Source organism: Dreissena polymorpha, chromosome 4 (genome assembly GCF_020536995.1).
Source record: "Dreissena polymorpha isolate Duluth1 chromosome 4, UMN_Dpol_1.0, whole genome shotgun sequence".
Lineage (NCBI taxonomy): Eukaryota > Metazoa > Mollusca > Bivalvia > Myida > Dreissenidae > Dreissena > Dreissena polymorpha.
Genome location: NC_068358.1, coordinates 138279887 through 138306254, shown reverse-complemented (window position 1 = coordinate 138306254; position 26368 = coordinate 138279887). Strand labels below are relative to the sequence as shown.

At 33.5% G+C, this 26368-nt stretch overlaps 1 protein-coding gene across 1 annotated transcript in view; it reads left to right on the top strand.

Annotated features, from left to right (window-relative positions):
• The first annotated feature begins 365 nt into the window (after positions 1-365).
• Positions 366-26368, top strand: part of LOC127876895 (uncharacterized) — a 122668-nt gene continuing 96665 nt past the window's right edge. Inside the window, exon 1 of the mRNA XM_052422402.1 lies at positions 366-854. The gene's annotated coding sequence lies outside the window, so the exon portion shown is untranslated. The remainder of the gene's footprint in view (positions 855-26368) is intronic.

Here is a 26368-nt window from a genome sequence, read left to right as displayed (position 1 = left end):
GCCTAGGATCATGAAACTTCATAGGTATATAGATCATGACTGGCAGATGACCTTTATTGATTTTCAGATCACTAGGTCAAAAGTCAAGGTCACAGTGACAAAAACGTATTCACACAATGGCTGCCACTACAACTGACAGCCCATATGGGGGATATGCATGTTTTACAAACAGCCCTTGTTTTGAGTCTAAGACTCAAGATTTTACCAGACAAAAGTTATTCGTATCTTACATCCTGTTGTGTCTTATTTATGGACAAAATCATTAAAAATATAGAAGTTCTTTTTTTAAGTAAATTAGTATTAACTGTATTGGCTGTTTTCATTATAATCAGTTATGTATTGTTTTATGATTAAACAGAAAATAATGACACAAATATTTAATTTAGTCCATTAAAATACATTATTAGATGTGCAGGTATTTGGAGTAAATCAAATGCAGTCTGAGTGTCACAGACAATGATGGAAGCTGATTTTGCAGTCATCTAGGCTCACAAGTTTGGTCATGTGGCAATTAAGAGGTTATTGATAAGGGCGCGTGGCTAATTGATTATATATCACACAAAAAAGGCCTGGGGAAAACACTATCTACTAAGGGCAAAACATTAAACATAAATAATTGATGTTGTATATCTGTATTATTATAATGCTGTACTGTGTGGAGAAGTTGAAACTTATACATCAACATACCAATGTTCTTTTAATGTCTTGCTTCTATCATAACTTATAATATTCAAGCATTATTTATTTGTCCACAGAGATGACAATGATAAGGAAAAAGAACAACTTCAAGAAAAAGAGGACCTAAAGGTTCAGAACAGAAAATTAGGAGATGAAATCTTAGAGCTCAGGAAAAAGTGAGTTTCAGTTATAATATTATTATCCCCGCCAATTTTTTTTCGGAGGGGATATAGTTATTGGTCCCGTCTGTCCGTCCTTCCGTCCGAAACTTTGTCCATGGATAGACTGAACTTTTCAATATTTGGCAGGTGTGCCGTAATTATGTGAATTCCAAGCATCAAAATCCGATCTCTGGGCTCAAGGTCAAAATCATATTATTTATTTTAAACTGTGTGAATTGCAAGAGCAAGGTCCAAGGTAACAGAAACAGGTAAAGGTCACATGAATATAAGAAATGGACCCTTAATGCTTTATTCTCTGTGTGACTTTGTTCAGCATTGATGGATTAGAAATAACATTGCAGAAGGTAACCCATGATTTGACATATGGTAATGTGCACGACCCATGTCAAGGTCACATTTCAAGTTAAGTATAAAGCCTGCAGCAAAAAGATGGTTTTAAATCATTTAACATACTAAGATTGCCCTTGCTCTTACAAAAAGTTGGTTGCTTGATCAAATGTCAACTTCACAGTTCAAGGTCAAAAGTATTTAACTTGAAATCGATTGACTACCTTTTCCTTAAAAAGACTTTCTTTGACAAGTTTTTGACAATGCATTTATAGAGAATAATAGGTTAGTGTTGATTATAGATCAGGTTTATCATGCGAGGCTTAGATAACAAAAAGCAACACTAATCTATTATTCTATTTATGCCAATTTTTATTCAGTAAACCTTTTTATTTAAACAACATTTGTTTAAATGGATAATTTCTCTGGATTTATGACGTCATGTCGTGCCTTGGTTTATAGCAGAAATTTAATCAACCAGGCTTTCATCAACTGAATTCGTTTAAAAAATGGGATAAAATCTGTTTACCTTTCAATATCTGCCATTTTACTTGTATGCTATACAGTACTGAGTGGCAGACATAATGAAGCAGATTAAAAGTTATGTATTTGAATCAGATTATGCACAGAACTGCTAACATATAAATCAAACCATGTTTGTCTTTTTGCCACTTTCGAACACTACTTTTGTTGATCATGATTATGATATGCATTATTAATACAATTGTTATTTTATCATTTTTGCTGATAATCAGAATGTCTTTTCTCCATCATGCAATAATGACACTTGCAACATGCGTGTATAGCAAAGTGAAATTGTACATGTCTGACTACATTTGAAAACTAATAGTCAAGTCTGTTGATGTCTTTCAATGACAACTTGAGATTTTCTTTAAGCAGTGCAGGGGAATTCCCATATTTTTTTATGGCAAACAATATTGTTGCCATTCTTGAATTCATACAATATTTACAATAATTTTGGTATTTAATTTTTTTACAAAAAAGGCAATCGTAGTGTAAAATGGATTATTTGAGGAAATTTCCATGAGAGGGGAAAAATACGTTTAGGGGAAAGGGCTGATAATTGGCGGATCTCAAGATCTATTGATTGATCACTGTTTTGGATTTAAATAAGTTGATTATGCTAATGTAGTGAATTAAACACTGTCTCAATGTGACAGAGTCTGACAATGATAGTTGCTGTTCTTTCTAGCAATAAGGCTAACAATTTTGTTCAAGAGGTAATAAAGGTCGATATTGATTATGGCTCATGGCAGCTTTTCCAAATTCAAAAGGGCAATGTGGCCGTTCAAATCTTCGTTGTAGAGTTGCGCCACGCAAAAAAGCCAGGGTTAAACAATACTTTGAGTATATAGTTGTTGATTTGTCCAACGATCTGAAATCTTATCCCCAATAAAGCGGGTGGGGGATTATATCAATACCCTTTGTCCATCTGTCATTATTTCCGTAACATTTTTGTGTCGGGTTTGCAGCAGTCATAGGTCAGTAATTACCGCTCAATGTCAAGAAAACAATTGAAGATACAAAATGATATCATGTATTGCTATAGTAAAAAAGTCACTTTTACTGCCTTGTGTGTTTCAGTTTAATGTCTTAAATAAATATCAATTATACCATTAAAAATGTCCATCCTTCTGTTGCCAGTAGTTTGTTTAAGCACGAGATCAAAGAATCGTTTGTTAGTTATGTGCTTATCAGGCCTTTCAGCTTTAACAATATTTCATGGTCGCCATAGTTTAGTGGATATAGTGTCTGCCTAGTGACTGGGAGGTCACATGTTTGGTCCTTTAGTATCGGAGCATAGTTAAGATCTCCGCAAAAGACAACAAGAACTGATTCTTCTCTGTAAACTGACTTAATTAGAGCATTTTAAAAAGCATAAGACATTTGATGCTATTGATCTAAACTATTTACTATTGAATGTACAATGTTTCAGGGATTAATATTTAGCTCACCTGATTGCTCAGGTGAGCTTTTTTAACTGGTTTTTGTCCGTCGTACGTCCGTCTCTCCATCGTCTTTCCACATTTGTTTGTAAACACTCAAGAGGCCACATTTATTTCCGATCTTCATGAAACTTGGTCAGAAGCTTCGTCCCAATGAAATTGATGTCGAGTTCGAAACTTGGTCGTGCCGGGTCAAAAACTAGGTCACTAGGTCAAAAAAAAAGAAAAAAACTTGTAAACACTGTAGAAGTCACATGTCATGCCCAATCTTCATGTAACTTTGTCAAAATGTTTGTCTTAATGATATGTTGGTTGAGTTCAAAAGTGGTTCCGGTCCATTGAAAAACATGGCCGCCAGTGGGTGAGGCAGTTTTCCTTATTTGGCTATAGAGAAACCTTGTAAACAGTCTAGAAGTCACAATTTTGGCCCAATCATCATGAAAATTAGTCAAAACATTTGTTTTATTTATTTCTCAGATGAGTTTGAAAATGGTCCAGATCGGTGAAAAAACATGGCCACCAGGGGGCGGGGCATTTTTCTCTATATGTATATAGTGAAAACATAAGAACACTCTAGAAGTCACATTTTTGACCCAATTTTCATGAAAGTTTGTCAGAACATTTGTCTCCTAGATACGTGAGTTAAGTTTGAAAATGGTTCCGGTCCGTTGAAAAACATGTTTGCCATATATTTATATAGTAAAAAGGCTTTTAAACAATCATGAATTAAGGTCATGTAACATGCGAGACAACTCTTCTAAATATTGCATTTAAATTTACAGTAGTTACTCCCCTTTGATTATTAATGTTTTCATAATAATAATAGTTGTGTGTATCCTTTATGTGCTGATTGTTATTCGAGGTTGGATGTTTTTTTTTAAGCTCACCTGATTGCTCAGGTGAGCTTTTGTGACCGGTCTTTGTCTGTCGTCCGTCTGCCGTCCGTCCATCCGTCCACATTTGTTCGTAATTACTCTAGAGGCCACATTTATTGTCCGATCTTCATGAAACTTGGTCAGAAGATTTTTTACAATGATATCTTTATCGAGTTCGAAACTGATTCATGCTGGGTCAAAATCTAGGTCACTAGGTAAAGAAAAAAGAAAAAGCTTGTAAACATTGTAGAAGTCATATTTAATGCCCAATCTTCATGTAACTTTGTCTAAATGTCTGTCTTAATGATATGTTGGTTGAGTTCAAAAGTGGTTCTGGTCCGTTTGAAAAACATGGCCGCAAGAAGGTGGGGCACTTTTCCATATTTGGCTATAGAGAAACCTTGTAAACAGTCTAGAAGTCACAATTTTGGCCCAATCATCATGAAAGTTAATCAAAACATTGATTTTATTGATATGTCGTACGAGTTCGAAAATGGTCCAGGTCGGTGAAAAAACATGGCCACCAGTGGGCGGGGCATTTTTCTCTATATGTATTTAGTGAAAACATGTGAACACTCTAGAAGTCACATTTTTTGCCCAATTTTCATGAAATTTGGTCAGAGCTTTTGTTTCCTTGATACGAGAGTTGAGTTGGAAAATGGTTCCGGTCAGTTAAATAACATGGCTGCCGGGGGGGGGGGGCAGTTTTCTTATATTTATATAGTAAAAAAAACTTGTGAAAACTCTAGAAGTCACATTTTTTGCCCAATCATCATGAAGCGTTGTGAAAAGATTGGTTTTTATATATATCTCAGATGAGTTTGCAAATGGTCCCGATGGGTCAATAAACATGGCTGCCAGGGGGGGTGGGGCAGTTTTCCTTATGTGACTATATAGAGAAACCCTGTGATCAAACACTATAGAAGTCTATTGGTTTTATTGGTTTCTTGGACAAGTTGGAAAATGGCTCAGATCCGTGAAACACACTTTATAGCTCACCTGATTGCTCAGGTGAGGTTTGAGGATTGGTCTTTGTCCGCTGTCCGTCTGTCCACATTTGGTTTTTAAACACTCAAGCATTCACATTTCTCAAGCATTCTTTATCAAAGTTACTGAACGATCTCAGTCAAGTTTGATGATTAGCAAAATCAGATAATTAATGCCATAATTATTGCCCTTAGATTGTCCAAATTTTTCATTATATTATAAAACATCCTTGTAAGCAAAGTTTGATGTTTGGTAAGGGGGGTCAACTAAAAATATAGGTCACCATTTCAAATCTTACAAAAACAAAAACACTCCCTAGGCCAGAGTTTTGGTTAAATAATGATGAAACTTGACCAGGATGTTTCTCTGGTCAATATATAGGTCAAGTTTGACATTAGGTAAAGATTGAATGAACCGACTCCTCTCGGGTGAGCGAACTAGGGCCATCTTGGCCCTCTTGTCCTTTGATAACAGCAAGTTTCTTTGCCTTGTCACTTTGTCTTGTTTTTCAAATTAAAAGAAACTTTATATGCAGTATTCTTATGTAGGACATGCAAAGATTGTCAGGTTGTTTCACTCCAAGAATTGTTCAGGGTGTTTTTCTCCCTTATAATACTGTCATTGCCATGTAATGTCCCAGAATTGTTAAAGACAATTATAATGAAATTTTCAGTCACTTTCTTAATCTAGGAATATTTTCAAATAGTTAGATTCTTCTGGTTTATTTAATCTTTCACGCAGTGTTAAGCTTGACTATTCATTAAATAGTTCAAACTATACCACTCGACTATTTGTCTGAGGCAGCCTGTGGGATCACTGTCTATCTCTTTTTAGCTCACCTTAGCACAGCGTGCTCATTGTGAGCTTTTGTGATCGCCTTTTGTCCGTCGTCAGTCGTCCTTCGTGCGGCGTCAACATTTTGCCTTGTGAACTCTCTAGAGGCCACATTTATTGTCCGATCGTCATGAAACTTTGTAAAAACATTTGTCCCATTGATACCTGGACTGAGTTCAAAACTGGGTCATGCTGGGTCAAAAACTAGGTCACTAGGTCAAAAAAAGAAAATCCTTGTGAACACTGTAGAAGTCACATTTGATGCCCAATATTCATGTTACTTTGTCAAAATGTTTGTCTAAATGATATGTTGGTTGAGTTTAAAACTGGTTCCAGTCCTTAGAAAAACATGGCTACCAGGGAGCGGGGCAGTATTCCTTATATGGCTATAGAGAAACCGTGTGAACACTCTAGAAGTCACAATTTTTGCCCAATCATCATGAAACTTGGTCAAAACATTGGTTTTATTGATATCTCGAACAAGTTCGAAAATGGTCCAGATCAGTGAAAACACATGGCTGCCAGGGGGCGGTGCAATTTTCTCTATATTTCCTTATATGGCTATAGTAAAACCTTGGTTACTCTCTAGAGGCCACATTTATTTTCCGATCTTCATGAAACTTGCTCAGAAGATTTGTCCCAATGATATTTTGGATGAGTTCAAAAATGGTAACCTGTGCTTGAAAAACATGGCTGCCAAGGGGCAAGGCATTTTTCCTTATATGGCTGCATATGGCTATAGTTAAATCTTTTTAACACTCTAGAGGCCACATTTATTGTCCAATCTTCATGAAATTTGGTCAGAAGATTTGTCTTATTGATATCTTGGATGAGTTCGAAAATGGTTACATTTGCTTGAAAAAATGGCTCCCAAGGGGTGGGGCATTTTTCCTTATATGGCTTTATATGGCTATAGTAATATATTGTTAACACTCTAGAGGCCACATTTATAGTCCGATCTTCATAAAACTATGTCAGAAGATGCATTCCCATAATATCTTGGAGGAATTTAAAAATAATGCCAGTTGGTTAAAAAACATGGCCACCACAGGGGCGGAGGCAATTTTCCTTATATGGCTATAGTAAAACCTTGTTAACACTATAGAGGTCACATTTATTTTCCGATCATCAGGAAACTTGGTCAGAAGATTTGTCCCAATGATATCTTGGATGAGTTTGAAAATGGTTTTGGTTGCTTTAAAACATGGCCACCAGGTGGCGGGGCATTTTTCCTTATATGGTTATATATGGCTATAGTAAAACCTTGTTAACACTCTAGAAGCCACATTTATTGTCCAATCTTCATGAAATTTGGTCAGAAGATTGGTGTCAATAATATCTTGAATGAGTTCGAAAATGATTATGTTTGCTTGAAAAACATGGCTTCCAAGAGGCGGGGCATTTTTCCTTATATGGCTATAGTAAAATCTTGTAAACACTCTAGGCCACATTTACTGTCCGATCTTCATGAAACTTGGTCAGAAGATTCATCCCGATAATATCTTGGACGAGATAAAAAAATGATGCCGGTTGGTTGAAAAACATGGCTGCCAGGAGGCGGGGCATTTTTCCTTATATGTCTATAGTAAAACCTTGTTAACACTCTAGAGGCCACATTTATTTTCCGATCTTCATGAAACTTGGTCAGAAGATTTGTCCCAATAAAATCTTGTTATCTCAGGTGAGCGACTTTGGGCCTTTTATGCCCTCTTGCTACAGAATAAGTAACTGACCAATATCTATGGCGGTGACTAGCATTTAAGCATAATTATGCCACTCTTGTAGTAAGGAAAGTCAGGTAAAGGTTTGCAGTTGAGATGATATTCAGGTGCTTGCAACAAATATGTATCTCATTAGCTGCAACAAAATATTAAAGTAAATATCTTGGGATAATCATTAAAGTTCCTTTAACAAGGCCATATCTCTGACTTGGAAATTAGCATAATTTTGCACCTTTTTACACCAAACAAAATTAGTATAATGTCAGTGTAAAACAACTCTATCTTTCTATATACACTACAGATTTTGATTTAAAATAGTTCTGCCAATTTTAGCAGATAATGTCAAAATGAGATTTGAGATCATGATACAATTTACGGGCGAAATCAACAATTTTCCAGGCGGAACTGTCAATAAAATTCCGTCTCAATCCGAGCGGAACATTTCGTACAGGATGGTATCTTATCTTAAGAAAGGCATCTACACATGTGAAGAATGTGGTGTCACAGACACAGACATATTGGACATCGTCTCCCACTGAGGGAATGCTTTCGCGCCTCGATCGCAGATGTTTTTCAAGACCATTTATATTGCTTAAATTTGACAATCCATAATAAACGAAGACAAACTTCACTTATTTTGTTCGAGTTTTAAGTGTTTATGTTAAATCTAAACTTTAAAATGAAAATTTAATGAAGAACTTAGTACGTTTATGGAATATATCGAACATTATAGCAACTACTTAAATTTTCTTAAGGCTCCATATGTGTCATGTTGAACACTTTCATCGTAAATTTATATTTTCTTATTGAAATATAATTAAGCAAGAAATCAGTAAAGTTCATATTGAGAGTAACACAGAAACAGTTTTTTTTTGGCTTTAGACTTTGATTGTACCAGTAACATGTTATTTTTTATAATAAAATAAAAATAAAGTTAAAGGCAAAAGCATATATGCACTTATTAATAAAAAAAACTATGCCATGTTCAGACATCTTACACATTTTCGCTAATCAAAGATCTTTTAAGATACATCTGTATTTATAGATCTTTTCGCCAATTACCGGTAATATCTTCTGTACTCTTTCATGTAAAATATCACAATTCACAAAACTCAGATATTAATTAGATAAATAAAGATATTAATTACAAACACTGAAGTTTTAAACTAAATCAGATACTTTTTAATAAAAAAAGTGAGCATCTACCCAAATTTGTACTGTGTTCGCTTATAAATATTTGCGGACCAATTTTCGTTAAAATCACAAATTTATTTTCGGCTATAAATTTTTGCATTACCTTTAAAAATGAGATTTAAATAAGAAATATTTATTACAAAATGATAAATGTTTAGAAAAAATATATGTATTATTCATGAAAAAAGTCTGCATCGATCTTGAATCTTTTAAATGAGTATCTCCGGAATTAGTTTTTATACAGAAATTATCAACAAAGTCTATTAATCACAAAGTTTAGGTCAGACTTTGGATGCTGATATAACCTTTAAAATTATAGTCGAACAATTACATTAAAAAATAAATAATTGTGTTTTAAGCAAAGGCATGAGAAATATAATTCATTAACGTCTCCAATTTTTTGTTATTGTGAGATCTTTGAATGCTTTAGTCTACCAGACTCCTCAGTACTGTGCTGGCAGCGGGTCACGTGATAGCGGTCAATTTATCTATTCTGGGATTGTCTATTGGCTTGATACTTCCCAAAGGCATTGGTCTTTGCCAGTAGATGACCTCTATTGAAGTTGGGGTCACTAGGTCAAAGGTCAAGGTCACAGCCACACTTAGAGTGATAATTGTTTTCAATCAATAACTTGTGAACGGACTTACCAATGGGATTGATACTTACCATGTCCATTGGCTTTTGCAAGTTATTGACCCCTATAGAAATTAGGGTTACTAGATCAAAGGTTGAGGTCATGGTCACACTAAGAATGAAAATGGTTTCGAATCAATAACTTGTGAATGGAGGGACCGATGGGTTTGATACTTCCCAAGTGCATTAGTGTTGGACAGTTAATGGCCCCTTTTGAAATTGGGGTCACTAGATCAAAGGTCAAGGTCGCTGTCACACTAAGTGTAAAATGGTTTCCTATCAATAACTCTTAACTGATTCACCCATTGGCTTGATACTTCCCATGTGCATTGGCATTGGACATTCGATGACCCCTATTGAAATTGGGGTCACTAGGTCAAAGGTCAAGGTAACTGTCACAATAAGTGTGAAAATCGTTACCTATTAATAAGTCGTCAACGAGTTGCCCGATTGGCTTGATACTTCACATGTGCATTGGCGTTGGACAGTAGATGACCCCTAGTTATCATATTCTCAAACCATTTACTATAATGATGATTTAACAGAAGTACATAATTCAGTGTCAACTAAAAACTTATTTAAGTTTATGAGTCACACTAAAATGATAAGATAAACTCTTATGGTCAGTATTGTTGCAAAAAATCCTTTGTCAAGGCCCTGTTGGGGGTTGGGGGCATTTGTCTTCGACCGCATATGATAGTTGCTCTTTAAAGCAGTACTACTATCAACAATTATAGTAAATATTGCATGAATACGCCATAGTCTTTGTTTGAATCTTTTCCTCACAGCAAATATAAATGGGTTTTCATCGTGAAATGTGATTAATCCAGTATTCATTTGAATAATTTCGTCAACACTGTTAAGCATGCCTCCAACTTTATTTTTTGCTGCTGACATATTTTCGGATTCCAATTTATATATGTGTGGATCCACTGTGTTAAACGGCTCTTTCCAGAAGCTGACAGTACATTGGTAATGGTGCCATTTTTATGCCCCAGGTAGGGTAGCATATAGCAGTTGAACTGTCCGTCAGTCTGTCTGTCTGTCCGTCTTTCTGTCAGTCTGTGCGTGCGTCCGAAAACTTTAACACTCGTCATAACTTTTGCAATATTGAAGATAGCAACTTGATATTTGGCATGCATGTGTATCTCATGAAGCTGCACATTTTAAGTGGTGAAAGGTCAAGGTCATCCTTCAAGGTCAAAGGTCAAATATATGGAATCAAAGCAGCGCAGAAGGTGCATTGTGTTTCTGACAAACACATCTCTTGTTTTGTCAGAAATTAATATGTTTATCCTTTGTCATATAAGTTTCATGTCAGTGTGTTGTCAGAAAGACATTTTATATCAATAAGTCAGCGTTTCATGAGTTTCTTGTCAGTTTATTGTCGGTGTGTTGCCAGAAACAACTTTTCTTAAGGTTATAAATTCATTTAATTAATAACATAATATAATTCAATTTAACCTTTTACATTTTTAAAGACTATTTGCATAATAACATGTGATTTTTTTTCAGCAACCATGTGCTTAGAAACGAAAATAGTACCTTGAACTCGTACATAAATGGTTTACAAAAAAGGTGTAATGGGATTAACATAAGCTATGATGAAGCGTGTGAAAATCTGCTGAAAAACACAGAAGATTGTGAATCATTAATAGAGGTTAGAAATGAACATCTCAAGGATATTCTGCATTTACAAAATGCGGTAAAGAAAAATGAAGAATCCTTTGAAGAAAGAGATAGAACAATAATGACACTGGGAGGTGATCTGGAGAAGTTGAACAAAGAGTACACTGACTTGAAAAGCAGGCAAGTATGCACATTATGAATTAGTTCATGTAATAACACATGATTTAATAAAAATACTGTAAATTCATGATCATGCCTTAGACATATTTACATAATGTACCTGACATCTGTGTGACTAACTGTTGACCATATTTGCTTTTCATGGCCTGAGTTTCAGAAGTAAGAAAAACATTCATATGCCAATGTCTTGTAAACTTCAAAACCCAGTTATATATTTTGAAATACTTTTACCAAAAAACTTGGATAACTACCAAACATCCTCATACGTTTTGGGGTATATTTAAAATATTCCTTCCATTGGTATAGTTTTGATAAACGGTCGCATACTTAACTCTTTGGTTAACTTTTGAACAAAATGCAATAAATGAAATGCTGCCGTTGAAATAGTATATCTCTTTTTCTTTCAAGCCTCAGCAAAAAGTGGCTCTGAAATTGAAAGTCAACATTTTTTAGAATGTATAATTATGTTAGGTATGCATTCCATTTTTGATTTCCTTTCAATTTCAAACTAACTGTTCTTGTTTTTGTAAAATCATAGGTTTAACTCTTGTGGTAGGTCATGGCTCTCAAAGAACATCATCGTAAGTCTTTAGTAGTAACAATTAGTTTCAAATAAAATCTCTTCTAAAATTAAAAGGCAGATTTTCTGGAAACTTCACAGAAATGGTTTTGTGTAGCCCTCCTTAAAAGTGGTTAAAAATGTTCTGGGCCGCAGAATTTGTAGGTCACAAGAGCTTAAAATAGATTTTAAAATTGGAAATTTAAATTTAGATCTCCTCTGACTTTGCAACATACAGAGGATAAATATTTAATGTTTAACATAAGCTAGTGGTCCCCTGCAAAGATTGTTAAAATCGTGGCTATGGGGTCAAAAGTGGCAAGGCTACAAGACTCACATGATTTATATACACTTAGATAATAATAACTTACAAAATCTCTGGACCGTAGGAGTTTAATGTTTGGTGTGTAAATTATTATAAATGTACTCTTCTAAATGCGATCAAATCATGCCTCTCAGACCATGGATTGAAACTGGCCATGCCCCATTGGTCATATGATTTATATTGACTTGTATAGTACACTTAATACTGGGGGACATATTGTTTTTGCCCTGTCTGTTTGTTGTTGTTTTTTTGCCTCAAACTTTAACATTGGCCATAACTTTTGCAATATTGAAGATAGCAACTTGATATTTGGCATGCATGTGTATCTCATGGAGCTACATATTTTAAGTGGTGAAAGGTCAAAGTCATCCTTCAAGGTCAAAGGTAAAATATATGGGGGGGACTTAGTGTTTCACAAACACATCTTGTTTCATAATTCTTTGAAACCACAAGTCTCAAAGCTTTAGTACTTGATATGAAATATATAATAAAGGTCCTGTACAAAAGGTGTTCTAATCCTGCCCCTAAGCACAAAGTCCTCATGGTTAGAGATTGTGGTCACCCTATATCAGTTGTGTAGTCAGCTTTTAGCTCTTTACAACTCAAGAAGACACAGTTTTCATTCAATCTCGATTGGAATGTTTAGCTTAACAATATCTAAGATGAGTTTGAATCTGGGTCACATGCATTCAAAATCTAGGTCAGCAGATTCATTCTTAGGAAAATTGTGTAACTTCTCAAGAGGCCACAATCATTATTTAATCTTAATCAACAAAGGTCAGAAAGTGAAAAACAGTGATAAGTCCATATTTCAAAATTTTACAGGAGAGTAAAAAAACTGATTGTTATAAAAGATTGAGCTTTGATTTTAACACTGTTAATTTTTTTATACAGTTTTAAAACTAAAATGCTATTAGATAAAATGTATTTCAGTATATTGCTACCAAGTAATATTATATTTGATGAATTTGCACATAACTTCATTTGACACTGAAATATTTTTAGTGCGATACTGTAACAAGTGCACTTATTACTATATTGCACTGGACTTTCTTTGTGCAATAACTGAATAAGGTAAGCTATTATGGTTTAACCTTAAACAATTTACTGATTTTGTTGTTAAACTAAGAATAACGTGTTTAAGGATATTTAACACAAAATGATGTTTACACCAATTTTGATGTTGGAAGCAAAATTATGAGTACTGCATGGGGTTCTCCCATGCCTAGCATTATGAATCTTTTTTAAGATTAAATGAATAATTTTTTATTTTTAAAGAAAAATATTGCATACTAATGAAAAAAACATGTTTTGCTTGATAATTTATTAATCAACTTTAAACAATGATAGTACACTGGTATTTCATTTAACATAATTATATTTGTAACAAATAGCATCAAAATTTAATTTGTAAACTTCAGAAAAAATAATATCATTGGAACAGGCACACATTGAGGAGTATGACAACATCACCATACATTGATACAGTATACCTCCGCTAATGTTATTTAATGGGAGTTAAATACAATTTGTAAAATTTGAATAACAAAAAGTTTAACCAATAGACAAACAAGACATCTTTTACTACATCGCTTTTTCTTCTATATTGATAAATCATTACATTTCATGTCTTCACCTTGGCTTCAAACTGGAGAATTTTGTTGCACTTTTTCAACTTACAGTAGATAAAAGGTTAAGTTTTCTTTTTAAATTGTGTTGCAAAATACCATGATATCTTACAAAACACTACAAGAAAAAATATGAAGCATAATTTTGATCATTATTGTAGCTCAGAGTACAAAAAACATGGAACTACCGACACCTTCAACCATAGAACAACAGTTACAACTTACAGGGCAAATCTTTGTAGAATGCATGATATGCAGATGGTATTGTGCTGTTTTCATACAATTTCACTAGATTTTTATTTAGGCTAGTATTCTATCTGTCCGTATCCGCATCCGAATATCCGCATCCGCAAAAAAATAGAACTAGTAGAAATGCACTGCGCATATTCCATTCAACCGCATCCGCATATCCACACGCGCAATAGGCGTCCGCAAAAGAACGCTCAATTGAGCATTCTAATGCGGATGCGGACAAGATACGGACAGCATTTAGCACGATGAGGGATTTGGAAGCTGTCATCTCAAATATCAAATGGAAAACAAATCGAATTCGTGATAAATTACCCTTAATAATACACCCAACGCAGTTTTGAAGCATAGCCAAGACACTAGAAGAAAATGTTTCCTTTTTTACCATTTGTATTCTTTTACAGACAGAATGATGATTTTTACCTTTTATCTACTTAAATTCACGTTTTTCCTTCATCACGGTGCCTATACCACGTGACTTTTTAAGATCTGTGTGGGGAGTTAAATGTCAACAAAAGCACGACAAAGGTAAGATTTTTAAGGATAACTTTTTTAATATGTCATCATTTTCAATGGGATAAAGTGGAGAGCCCGCTCATTCATGAGAGTTTTCTATAGGTATCATGATTTTGTAAAACAAATGAATATTTTTTCAGTAAAGTGCAACGGCGCGTTTGAACGGTTAGAAAAAGGTAGGATCAGTGTGGGGACATTATTTTATTATGACACAGAAACATCACCTCTCGTGAAATAAAGCAATAAACTTTATGGGCGGAGCTTACACTATATCATTTTGCATTCTTTTTTCAGGTTTCTTTCATATATTTATGAAAACAAAATCAAGAAAAATATTCTAACAGTATTTTGATCTGTGTGGTATACGTGTTTAGAAGGATCTGTGTGGTATCCGTGTTTCTACAATTTACGGATAAATTGAGATAATAACGACAATATATATATTTTTTAATTAATTTCAATTATTTCAATACAACAATTACTACTACTACTACTACTTCTATAACTACTACTTCTGCTACTACTACTACTAATACTACTGCTACTACTTCTACTTCTACTACTACTACTACTACTACTACTACTACTACTACTACTACTACTACTACTACAACAACTACTACTACAACTATTACTACTACTAGTAGTAGTAGTAATAGTAGTAGTGGTAGATCTGTTATTATTATGTAAAAATTCATTCATTTCAGTAATCACCTATTTGGCACTAGTGAGCGGACAAGGGTTAAGGGAAGAAAAAATAGAGGAAACAGTTTCACGAAACAGGAATGCTATACAGAAGGGGACACTAGGAGTAAGGTGGGAGCGGGCGAGACGAAACGATAGCAAACTGTTGCCAACAATAAGATAATAACAACAATAATGCGGATAGACGAACACAATGGACATTTAAATTCTGACACAAATTCTGCAATAGAAATTGTGTCAAATATTACACAGGTTGACAAAAAGCAAAGGCGTGTTCTTTCCTGAGTAATACGTATGTTTTAAAATCAAATTTGGAATACACACTGATAAAACAGAATCCACCAGACGTATTGGCTTGTCATTTTGTTGTTATTTAAAGTTTAAGGTAAACGGTATGTTTATTAAAAACAAAATACTGGTCATAGTAGAAACATATATATATATATATATTATATATGTGTGTTTGTGTATTTTTTTATATATGGAATTCATATTGTTGCATTAGTTTATTACATAGTATAGATATTGACAATAATTCGCCATGTGTTGGTGATAATGTCATGTTATAAATTATGTCGTTGTATTCAGTGTAACATGTGTATGCTTATCTTTAGCGTTAATTATTTTGAAGAGAATATAAAACGTAAATGAATAAATATTATATTATATGATTATATATGTACAATTCTCCTCTATTTTTGTGCAGCTCTGAAGAATGTCAAGACGTATTTCGAATTAAGGAGTATTGTATTGTATACACAACCACGTTGCATACATTGTTTACTGTCAATTACCACGGCCTAGAGTAATTATAAGCAGGCAGTTTATTATGTAAAGCAATCGTGAAAATCCCTAGTATCAGAGACCCTCCCTGGCTGCTTATGATTATCGAACTAGCTCGTGACAGCGGTATTTAAAATTGAAACCAACGAAAAAACATCGCAAAACTTTTATTAAGTTATAATTAAAAATGAATCACAGATTCGATAATACAAATCACAGATGCGATTTATTAATGAATAATGTAAATCCAAATTATTGCACAATTATTTGAGAATGATTTCAAACACACAAACGAACTAAACGAAACCTAAAGATTAATCAAATTCGGATAACTTTAGAATAATTTTGAAAAGTAAAGTAAAAGTAAAACAACGAATAAAATAACGTAAAACGATAATGAAGTTACACAGACAAACTGTAAACTATTATGATTTTTAATCAGTATTCACGGATTTATGTGAAGTCCTCACGTATCGAGAAAGGTTAGTTTTGCGTTTGTACGTTTTGAAACACTCCTCACTACTGTAACACTTGTCATGCATGTGGGTATTGACGTGCTCTCTGAGGTCATTCTCACTCCTAACTGCCAACCCACACTGGTAACATTTCACCAATCCATCTTTTTTGCACTTTTCTCTCTAGCCACGAGTAGGTACTTGGCCGCACTGTACACACACGTGACATTGGGGTCCTTTGTTCGTTGAAGCCTTCTAAGATTGTAGGCATCCTGAGAAAAAAACAACATATTTTATTCACGTGACATTTCAATGCGTAAACACGCTATTTCAAAAATGTTAGTATCTGAGGACACGCGTTCGTTAGTTTTAAATTACAAACGATTTGACGATTATTGAGTTATTTCAAAATATATGATAACCTGAGAAATGAGATATATTGTATATTTGTGTTGTTTCAAGAAAATCCGTTCATCTGTTTGTTAGCATAACTGTATAAAAATGTAACTATTTTTAAGGTATTTAATCTTACCTGAAATGCTTTCCCAAGGCAGTTATAGTTTCCAGAGTTAGCGTGTCCCCTAATGTGGCGCAATAATCCAGCTCTGGTCTTCGACATTTTTCCGCATTCGGAGCGTTGAGCCATACCTTAAAGCAAATATAATATCAAAAATAATATACGATACATTACTTAACCTGACAGTAGTGTTTGGCGCCAAAATAAAAATGGAATTTGATACAATAGCATCAAGTGTACACTTATTTAAGGTGAGCATGGACTTAAGATTTAAGATGCTCCAGCGTAAGATTTTAATATTATAATGGGGATTGTACAGCGTGCCTGTAAATCATAATTATGTATTAGTTCAACAAGCGGTGCAAGCGTAGTGTATAGCCATTATGTGTTTTACGTGCTAGCGCATTTAAAAATCCCGTTTCAAATACATTGTTGACAAGCGTTTTCTTAAACAACTAAATAGAACTGAAAAACTTTAAAATAGTATACCACACAGATCCGTTGAAAAACGTATACCACACAGATCATATTACTGTAAGAATAGTTTTTTTGAATTTTGTTTCGTAAATAAATAACAGAAACCTGAAAATGGATGCAAAATGATATAGTGTAAGCTCCGCCCATAAAATGTATTTCTTAATTTCACCAGAGGTGATGTTTTTGTGTAAAAAAAAATTAATGTCCCCACACTGATCCTACCCTTTTCTAACCGTTCAAACGCGCGGTTGCACTTTACTGAAAAAATACTTATTTGTTTTATAAAATCATGATACCTATAGAAAACTCTCATGAATTAGCGGGCTCTCCACTTTATCCCATTAAAAATGCTGACATATTAAAAAAGTTATCCTTTAAATCTTACCTTCGTCGCGCTTTTGTTGATATTTTACTCCCCACACAGATCTTAAAAAGTCACGTGGTATAGGCACCGTGTTCATTACAATTATCTAAATTATAACTTCCTGTTTCATCCATATATTGTTTTCCCAAAAAAGAAAGATACGTTTGAGGTATGCGGATAAATGGAATAAAGCGTCCGTATTATGATTTGCGGATTAGGATGCGGATACGGATGCGGATAGATGGAATACAAGCCTTAGCCTGAGAAAGGTCTGCTTGTAACCATTCCTGAAAAGTCCTTTCAGACAGGGCAATTGTTTTTCTTTGTTTCAGAGTTAAACAAATAAAATATAAACTATTGATGACCAAGACCATGAACATATAATCAATAATGTCACAATGATCTCATAGTTTCTAGCTATGATGTCAACATTTGGCCTTGATATATTACACTTATCACTTTACTACACCAAATAACTTTGCTGGAAATCAATACTATTTTGGTGCAATAAGTGAACATGTGCATGACATTTTCTGAAAAAGTATCATTTTAACTAAAATACCATTCTGATATTTATAGGGACATGTATGGCATCATTTTAGATCATTTTATGCAAAAAAGTCATTTTTCACATCATATCACTGTTTTGCGCTAAGGTGACGATATCTAGGTCGAGTTTCAAACCAGGTCTATGTGTGAAACTTGGTTATATGTAAGCAAAATCTTGTTACCTCTCTAGAGGCCTCATTCATGACTCAATCTTGATGAAACCTGTTCAGAATGCTTATATTGAAAATTTATTAGGGGAGTTTAAATCTGGGACACATGCATCTTAAAAGAAGGTCGAGAGGTTAAATTTTAGAAAAACATTGTACCACTTTTGAGGCCACATTTATGAATCAGTCTTGATGAAACTTTATTAAAATGTTTATTTTGACAAAATGAAGGCCATTATTGATTCTGGTAAAAACTAGAACATGTCAGTTCTTCATTCATTAGTGTCCATGAACTAAGGTAAGCCCTTCAGGTCAATCATGACCCTCTTATGTGTGTTACATGTCACTAACATTACGCCCATTGAAGACATGCAATGCGAAATTTTTTGATTGCATTCATATTTCTATTCATATCTGATCAATAATGGATGTATCGTGATATCAAAAAAGGTACACACTTTCAGAATATACTGATTGGGGAAAAAGAAATATTTAATTCTCACAAAAGTCCCAATTTATTGTCTTTAAATAATACTTGATGATTGTGTCACCCGTATTGGAATTTCAATAAAAACAACAAACACATTTTATTAAACCAACACAAATGTAACAATCAACAGTCAAAATGCCAAAGATCATCAATTAACCACTACGCACATAAAGCAGGATAAACAATCAATACATTGATATGTTACTGCTCCTTTGACATACTTAATAGGTATTCTTGTTAACAAGACTGATGAAGAGATTAATTAGTCAGACTACACTGATAATTGCCTATTTTGATTTTCCATGACATATTTCATATAAGCAGGGCACTGGGACAGATCGGAACATATGGCATGACAGTTCCAACAGAATTTCGAAACGATCTCACACTAGTTAAACATTCATTAAAATACTTTATATCTTTGCAGATTTAGCAAATTGGCTGGAGACAAGCTAACTGATCAGAATCCTGACTTAGCTGACCTAAGTGATCCTAACAGAGCCATGAAACTGTCAGAGAAGTTTGGGGCTCTGTATGATGATGCATGGACAGATGCGTTTGAATACCTTATCGAGAAGAAGAAACTGAGACCAAATGATGTCATACAGTTTTTATTGGAATGCTTGAAGGTAATATTAAATCCAAATTGTTACCTTTAAGTCTTTTTAGTTTTATCCACCGCCAAAAGGAGTAGGGATTTTGAAATTGTAAAGTCCTTCATCCATACGTATCTGCGTGCATGCTTGCTTGTTTACGACGGTCACACTGTTCTGTGTGCAACACAATCATCTCCAAATGCTACCGCAAAATGATATATCAAGGTTTATGCGCTAACATTATTTTTAAGGAGTTATTGCCATTTTTTAACTACATATAAAGTCTTCTGAGTGCAAGTTAATAATTTTGCATTATTTTTTCCTCAGTCTTTTTCAGAATATTTACATGTATATTCAAGCTTCTTTACACAACTCCTCCTACATTTTGCATGCTTCTTTCGTCTTAGTTTTACAACATAATTATCTTAATGTGCTACAGTGTATACTGTTAAGGTTTCGGATTGCCTTAATTTTTTAAATTTATTGCTCTTTGTTTAAAAAAAAAATAGAAAAGATTTTGTGCATAACTGTAACGTTGTATTTGCTTCAATGTGTAGAATCCAGGTTTTGCGGAACTATTATTTTGAAGGAGTTACTGGCCTTTGTTTAAAACAACATAAAAAAAGCTCCTGTGCACTACTCCTCTTACATTTGCATGGGATTTTTGCCAAACGTTTACAAAATGATTAGTGCCAACTTCTTCAGAGCATATTATCGAAGTTTTGTGAATTCATAAATGTTGAAGGAGTTATTGCCCTTTTTTAATTTTATGTAAAGATTCTGTGTGCAGCTAGTCCTATATTTTACAGGAGATTTCTGTCATACTTTTACAGAAAAATTATCTGTCCTAAAGTGTGTATTTTCAAGATTTTGGCAATTGTGTTATTTTTGCAAGGAGTTAATTTCCTTAATTGAAAATAAGATATTTAAGCTTCTACATTCAGCTTTTCATACATCCTGTGTTTAATTTTCATAAAATAATTTAATTTGCATAATTATTGCAGTGCAATAGTTACTATTGTTAAGGTTCAACAATTGTGTTATTTGTAAGAGTAATATTGTCAAGGTTTACAATTTGTGTAATTTTTAAAAGAGTAATTGCCCTCGTTAAAAAATACACTAATAGCTAATGCGAGACACTAATGGGATTGCAAAGTCTTAATTACTCAAACCTTTCAACAAAGGTGTGACTGTGGAGGGAAAACACTGTCAATGACAGATTCTGTTTGTGTACTAGTGTAGAGAAATGGTTTTTGTGTTACCTGGATGTTTGCTAATCATAGGCCATGACTGTACGATATAAATCATACTAATCATTGGATTAATTCTATTTTTCACATGCAGGAATGTTGGATTATGTGTGAGAAAGAGGCTAAAAAATGGATGAACTCTCTGCAGACTGTTTTTCTTCAGCCTATACAGGACACAGAGGCCATGAGTGTAATGAGTGTAAGTGTTGTTTTTAACCTAACTTTTATTTTCAGTGGCTTTAATCTAGGATTATACTTTTAATAATCATCATTACACACAGACACGATTCCTATATTATTTTTGTTATTAACCATTTTTTCAGCAAAATTGATAATCCTAATTATTAGATTGGGGCTTGGAAGGCTGGAGTCCATGTAGTTTTTATTTACCAATCTTTGATAAAACTTCAGATATTGCAAGCTTGTATGGTATCCTATCTTGGGATTGTATTTGGGTTGTGTTGTGTCAAAGTTAGTTAGATTTAAAATAGAAAAACTGTTGCACTCAACAAACTTAGTGTGAATGGAGATTTGCTCTGAAATTTTGTGCGAAGTAAGCTTAAATGAAGACCAAGCTTGATAATGCTGTATAATCTTGTCAATTAAAAGTAACTGTGACTAAAAATATAATTTGTTCTTGTCAATAACTTTAGTTTTGTTTTGACCAATCTTGATGAAATTTCGGAGAAAGAAAGTTTGCATGGATACAAAGGCGTTCATTTGTATTTTGGGAATGTAGGTGAGCGTCTAAATATAGAAAATGGCATGTTCTCAATAACCTCAGCTTGGATAGAGGTTTTGCACTGAACATTTTTTTACATGTAGATTACATGCATTCCTAGCATAGGATTGCATTTTGAGCCAGTAACGTATGTGGTAAAGATAACTGTTAATAAAATTGGAAATATTGTTTCTGGTGAATAACTTGAGGTTGAATGTAGGTACATGTATTACACTGAAACTATGTGTAGGTTGTCTTTATACATGAAAATTCATTTGGAGAAATTTGCTATGTATTCTACTGACATTTGTATGTGTAGGTTGCCTTTATGCATGGGCGTTTATTTTTAGCAAAATGGGGTTTAAAGACAATGTAACTGTTTAAAAAAATTATAAAAAGGTGTCTGCTCAATAACTTGAGTTCGGATGGAGATATTGTTGGCGATTTGTGTGTTTGTAGCTTTCATGTTCACAGTGGGATTTCATATATGGCAAAATTAAATGAATGAGTAAAATGTTTCAAATATTGTTTTGATCGTGACCATGTTTCTTGTTAATGTGTAAATAAGTATTTATCAAAATTGAAAATCCAGGAATAAAATTGAGGTATGTTAGGCATTTGTTCGGAAAGCTGCAACAGACAGCTTGTTTCCGGTCAATAACTTCAGTTTTCAGTGACCAATTTGATCATAATAATAAAGAATGCTTGCATGACTACATACCTCGCATTTTGTCAGGTGTTGTCAGGTCAAGATCAAAAGTTAAGAAACATTGGACATACTTTGCTGAAATTGTGTGTGTAGGTAGTGTACATACCCAGCTTGGTTTGCATTTGGTGCCAGTTCGTTCAAGTTCAATGTTGCTTTTAACTAAAATAGAAATATGGCTTTCACTCAATATCTCGAGTTTGGATCAAGGTATTCCGCTTAACGTTTGTGCGTTGGTAGCTTAATTGACCCAAAAATCACGAAAATCAATCACTTTAAGCGTAGTTTGGGGAGTTTGGACCATATAACTATCTTGCTTTAAAATGTGGAGTCTTTTCTCATTCTCAAACAGTTTTTATCAAAAGCTTACAAACTAAACTTTCTGTTGGTATAATGTCACATTCATATTGGTCAATAATCCTGCACATTATGATTCAGAAAATGCAAGGAGGAAAACGAGCAATACGACTTGGGTCCAAAGAACAGCGCGTCATCAGAGATGCATGTCAAAAGATTGCACCGACGGTTGGAGTAATAGTGAAACAGGTATACATCCTTATGTGAGAATAAAGTTTATATTAATAGCCCAATATATCAAGCCTCTGATTCCACAGTTTGATTTTACATAAATTTTGTTATACACCCTTTACTATTTGATGGGGGAGGCTGGGAGTTTCATTTGTGTCTCTGCTTATCAGTCTATGCCAAAGCATATCCAGCCGTTATCTTCATTATGCATTTTAGGATTTCAAATTAACCTCACACAATATTGCATTTTTTAAAGTGTTTTAAAATACATTGGCACAGATATTCAACAAAATTTGTTGGTGTGTCACACACAGTCTTTAATGGTAAGGTAATACTTGGAAATAAAAGGTCTTAAAATAGCAGTCGTTTATGTCCCCCAGTCTATACTGGGGGGGAGGGGGAAATATTGTTTTTTCCCTGTCTGTTCTTTTGTTGGTTTGTTTGTGTCAAACTTAAACATTGGCCATAAATTTTGCAATATTAAAGATACCAGCTTGATATTTGGCATGCATGTGTATCTCATGGATCTGCACATTTTGAGTGGTGATAGGTCAAGGTCATCCGTTACGGTCAAAGCTAAAAGGATTAAAGAATGTGGTTGTTTGAATTAAAATGCTGTTTGTGTGATGTTTGTGTAAAATTAAATGTTTATACGCTTTTGATGTCTTTGAATGATAACAATTATATTATGTTGTACTTTCATTTGTACAATATCAAATCAGCTATTTATTCTTTTATGGACGTGCAGGAGTAACCAACAATATTATTGGTGATAAATATATATGTTTGACAATAGGCATGAATTTAAATCAATTCATAAAATGTTTATTTGTATTATTCAATAATAAAAATATAAATTTTTAATCTCTTAACCAGCAATGAACCATTAAATTGCAATTTGTGTAAACTACTGTGCGGTGTAATAATAGCAATACTACCAATTGACAAACCATATGAAAAGAGAGAACAATGAGAACAAAAGTTACCTGTCTACAACGCCCATATTTGCCATATTTGCCATTTACCTTGACTGAGCGGATTATGATATGCATAGAGATATTAGTATGTTTCCTTTTGTGCATGGAAATGATGAACAGGAGACTCGCAAATTTTGCAGACAGATCTACATAAAAGTAATTATTTAGTTGAAAATATTGTATTGAGCAAAGTGTTATTTTCTTTTCATACAAATTAGAGTTGTACTTTTGCAGTGTTTCATAATGCAAATGAAAAAAACCCAGAAGTGGAACGATGGTTGCTTTACCTACCTCGAAGGATGTGTCGACATTTGTTGGCGCATGGTGTTGGCTGAACCACCCCTCCATATAGATTTCAATATTAAACAAGGCGACAAATTTGACCCAAACCAACATTCAGCCTACTCTCATTCCGGTGAAACAGTGAAGTTTTTGGTCTGGCCACCCCTGTACAACGCTCTAGAAGGTGGTGACATGCTCTCTAAGGGAACAGTTGTCACAGAGAGAAAAATATTAAAACAGAAGAAATAATTACGGCATAACTTTTTTAACTGGTATATGCATTGCTTGTAGCAATAAACAAAACAATCAAGTTTATTGATATGTCCCGATAACGTTAAGTATTCGAAGTTAAATGAGCTTCTGTTAAATATATTTATCCTCCCCACAAAGTGGAAGGGCTATAGTATTGTATTTGTATGACTGTGGAAACATTTTTCGAGACCTTGACTTCATCAATTATCAGGAGAGTATAACTTAAATGCAGGTTCCATTGATATAACATCATCATTTATTTATTAAAAAAAATAATTTTAAATTGCCACGAATGATTATTTCAATCAAATGCGCATTCCCTATATCTTGTCATGCTTATACAGTCTTCACAGTATTGCAAGCGTCACTTTGACTTACAAGCAAAAGCTAGACCTTTTAATGCCGGTGACCCAGTATGGTTACATGATACAACACGCTGTCCTGATATATGACGTATTATGATATTTAGTATAGTTGACATGCCAATAGTCTGATGTTAAGGTTGTTTTTTTTATTCAATATCATACATACAATGTAAACATGTATATGATCATACAACATAGTGATTGTACAAAGCAATAACATTCAGACATGTTATACAAGATATGCTAATATATATATATATATATATATATATATATATATAATTTTTTGAGAGAGAAAAGAAAAGAACAACAGAGGAATAATTATGAAAAATGATGAGTTGTATAAAGGCGGAAGAAAGCATACTGGACTTGTTTGTTTTGTTGTATATTCACAATGGTCTTGTCAGATTGAAAGAAAAAATAATAAAAAATAAAACAAAACTATTTTAGTGAGATAAACTAACATTAGAGTGAAATGTATATATGTGGACAAAACATTATGAGAATTTAATCCGATTCCATTTTTGTTCAAAGATTTGTTATGTGTCATTTCTGAGGGCTATTTCTTTCTCAATCTGGAATTTTAGTTTAAGACTATGGACAAAACAGTTATATTTTGGTACTTGTTTTTTGTACTTCATGTTTAAGATAAAATATTTCATCAATATAACCATAAAATTCACAATATTATTACAGTCTATTGATTTCAATGTGTTAATTCCGAAACTTACATTTAAGAAAAATAGTTTAACATTTAGTTGATGTTGTTCAAGAAAATATATTAATTGATTCCAAATAGGCTGGATGTGTTTGCACTCCCAAAAAAGATGTTCTATAGTTTCAATGTTTTCACTGCAGAAGTCACACAGATTTGAGTTAGATAATTTGCATTTAAAGAGATATTTATTTGTAGCTATAATTCTATGGATGTATTTATATTGAAAATTTCTCAGTGTGCTTTCAATAGTTGCTTTATATGGCATGGTAAATATGTGTTTCCAATTAAGTTCATTTTCTCCAAAAAGAACTTGCCATTTATTTTGGATTTTGGAGTGTTCTGTAGGGTTTTTAATTTGTAGTGTGTAAAATAATTTATTTGTTTTGTTTTTTCTTCCAAGTATGTTTTCTACAAATGTTGTTTGAGTACATGGTGTATTATTTGTATTGATTTCAGATTTAATATGTATGGGTATGCTTTTGATTAGTGTGTAGTATTTCAGAAAATTATTTGGAGGTATTCCGTATATGTAGCATATATTATCAAAAGAGTAGAAATCCTTAATTATGTAGTTATATAATTGGTCGACATATTTAATGCTTCGTTCAAACCAATCTTTATAGAAAAACGTCTTATTGTTTGAAGTTATGTCTTTATTGTTCCATACAATAGTTTTACTGCTGTTTTGGGTTTCTAGATTATGAGTGACATCACTCCATGCTGATAGAACATCAGACAGAAATATGTTTTCGTTTGCAATTTCATGTAGGATAGTATTGTGGATGTTACATTCAAAGAGTAAAGAGTCACCATATTTTTTTAGGATTTTCTGGTAGAATAATTTCCATTTACTCGTATCTGTATTATCTAGGTATCTTTTAACCCAGCTGCATTTAATTGCATTCAATAATGAGTCAATGTTCGTTAATTGGATACCTCAATTTTCTACAGATTGAATTAACTGAGTTCGTTATATTTTAT